This window comes from Mauremys mutica, chromosome 5 (assembly GCF_020497125.1).
Source record: "Mauremys mutica isolate MM-2020 ecotype Southern chromosome 5, ASM2049712v1, whole genome shotgun sequence".
Classification (NCBI taxonomy): Eukaryota; Metazoa; Chordata; order Testudines; family Geoemydidae; genus Mauremys; species Mauremys mutica.
This window is the reverse complement of record NC_059076.1, coordinates 49,341,922-49,344,864: the sequence shown is the minus strand read 5'-3', so window position 1 is coordinate 49,344,864 and position 2,943 is coordinate 49,341,922.

The window sequence follows — 2,943 nt, the reverse complement described above, 5'->3', positions numbered from 1 at the left end:
CTGAGGCTGGGCAGCTTTGATTAAATGTATTTATTTCTATCTATCTATCAATAGATAGATATAGATATAGGTCACATTATGTACATTGAAAATCAGCACCTGATAGAGTAGCTGTTTTTACAATATATTTTATATCACTACTCCATATTGATCCTATACTTTGGCAAATAAGAAGTAATTCAATGGACCAGAATTGCTGCTTGCTGCCACCCCAAAATATGAGAGGTATTAAAAAAAACCTATAGGTACAGGAGGAGGGGTGGAAATGTACAAATATACTAGGCAGCATTCAGAGATGGAAGAAAAAATGCACAGTGAAACCTGGATAAAAGGCACTACTTCCAAAGGACAATCTTCTGTCTTAACTACTTCAAACTATCCCCACGGTTTCCAGTACTACCACATAGTCCTTTATAAAGACTAACCTCTATTAGGTAACTGATTTTTATTGGCTCCTTAGGTATTTAAGACATATTATGCAGTATTTTCTTTTTTGACTCAACAACTGAACCTTGATTCACCGCTTACCAATTTTTGGTCATCCTAAATTCATGACTATTAAGTTGTTAAACAACCCAGGATTATTTTGGTTATAGCATTAAAAACTATGATATTTTCTTCCCACCCACCTGTAGAGGAGCATGCATGTCAGTCACATAGGAGATCTAAAGATAGATGTCTATATCAAGTTAACATTTCACAGCTCTGCATGTAAAAAGGACAAACTAGAATTCAGAATGAGCTGTGGGAACAGACATGATGTATCTGACTTTTATTTCAGTGCCTTGTATATGTTAGTTCATTTTATACTGATTTAATAAATGCAACAGCTTAAAGTTTAAATGATTAAAAATGGATATGCAGTTAAGAATGGACATATTAAAAGTAAAAGTCCTACTCACATTTAACCATGTTAAAAAATAGAAAAATTGTAATGAGGCTTATGCTTCGGAGAGAGGATTGTGCAAGTTAATGTAAGTAATGAACCTTTCATGTGAAATGATGTAGTGTCACAACTCATTTGCATCCTACTTAAAGTGTAATTAAGTTTCCCTGACAGCATGGCTTATGGCTGAAAGAACAGACCTGGCTGTTGAATTAATCCAGAATCCCTCTAGTTAATAACACTCTGCAAAGAGAACTTTACACACTTTCATTTAAAGTTCCTAAACTCACATTTAAGGTGACATTATAAGGAATGCAGGAGAAGGCTTTAAAGACATTGGGCCAAATTCAGCTCTGGAGCTAATTTCACTAGGAGTTGTGCCTACTTAATCCAAGATCATATTTTGTCCAGCTTCTAGAAAAGCACATAACTGGGCAATATACTTAACTACACTGTGTTTCCATTTTGTCTCATTGTTGGACTACTGGTATATGAACTCCAAAATCCACTTTACTTGAGTCTGAAAAGTTCTAAACTCAGAAAAGTTCTAAGATCAGCAAATGATGTGGAATGCCTGTAGGCAGGAAAATAGACTGATTATCACCTGCTTCATGGACTGCAGTATTTTATCAATGCCTGACAACTGGATAAGATAGCACAGAACACCTTGTATGGTCGGTAATATTCCAGTGAAAATTACCCTGAAAAACAGGATTTGTAAAGGAAAAAGACCCTACAATCAACTCTAGTACTTCCAGATATCTATAAAAATCTAAGTTCAAAACAGAGTAGTTATTAATAGACCACTTACAGCAATTCTGCTTAGGTACTTTAAGCAATCATGATTGGTTTTGATGTTACTGGATGTTGATGTTACTGGAACTAACAGCTTATCTTCTATTAACTAGATCACCTCTGACAACAGTGAAATATTTCCATTCTGTAGTTTAATCTGATTTCTTTCAATGGGGTAGAGTGGAATTCATCTTTTGTAGAAGCAGCAAAGCTTTCAGCCTCTAGAACCTACAGATCTTTTGAGATCCATGTGGCTCCAGGGGAAAGGCCGGCTTGCCACAGACGTTTCCCAGCACCAAAGTGAAGAGCTCCACAGTGGCAAGTTATGGAGCTGTCTGGAAAGAGAGAACTCATGCATGAGAGCTCCACTTCCTTTATTATGTTTTTATTATTTGTATTACAGTAGCACCCAGAAGCCCTAGCCAGTGTCCCCTATTGTGCAGGGCACTGTGCAAAACACATAATAAAAGGCAGCATCTGCCCTAAAATTTTAGTCTAAATCCTGTACTTTCTTTTTTGTAAGATTTCCTCCAAGAGTTGAGTAACTGTGCTGCCCCCTTATTTTGTTTTGGGGCAAAAGTTCTCCTTATAATCCAAAAAGAGTAATCTGTGTGGTGTGGGAACCTGAAGAGAATAGAATCATTTTTGTAGAGGTGAAAGTAAATATTGTACGATATAGTGCCTTAGTTTATGTCTTTATGCTGATCTCCAGCTTCATCCTCTGAGACCACCATGAGTCTGCATCATGGTCCCTTTTAAAAAAAACAAAAAACAAAACCATCTTTCCAGACACACTGATATTCCTCTATCAAAGGTAATACCTGGTTTTAGTAACTCCCCCAACAGTATTCCCCAAAAGTCTCACTGAAATATATTACATGGTAATCTGCAAAGTCAGACTTCAAACCAGAGAAGGGGAAAAATTCCATAATGGCTATAATTAGACAGCCTTCAGCTGCTAGACAGGGATACTTCTCTCCCACACCCACACTAGGAAGTGTTTTTTGTGACTACAGAGCTTACCTGTGCTAGACACTCTTTTCTTGTCTGCTAGCGTCAGCTTACAAATATTAGTATCATTTGTATTTTGTAGACAGATCAAAATAATTTAATTGGTTTCTATTAACTTTGTAAGAGGTGTTTTAGGAAGATAAAACATGCCTTGAAAGAGTGGTTAAAACACCCATTATCCTCTTTTTATCATTTAATTGTTAAAAAGAATCAATATAAAACAAAACTTTATCAAAAGAAATAGCCTCTTA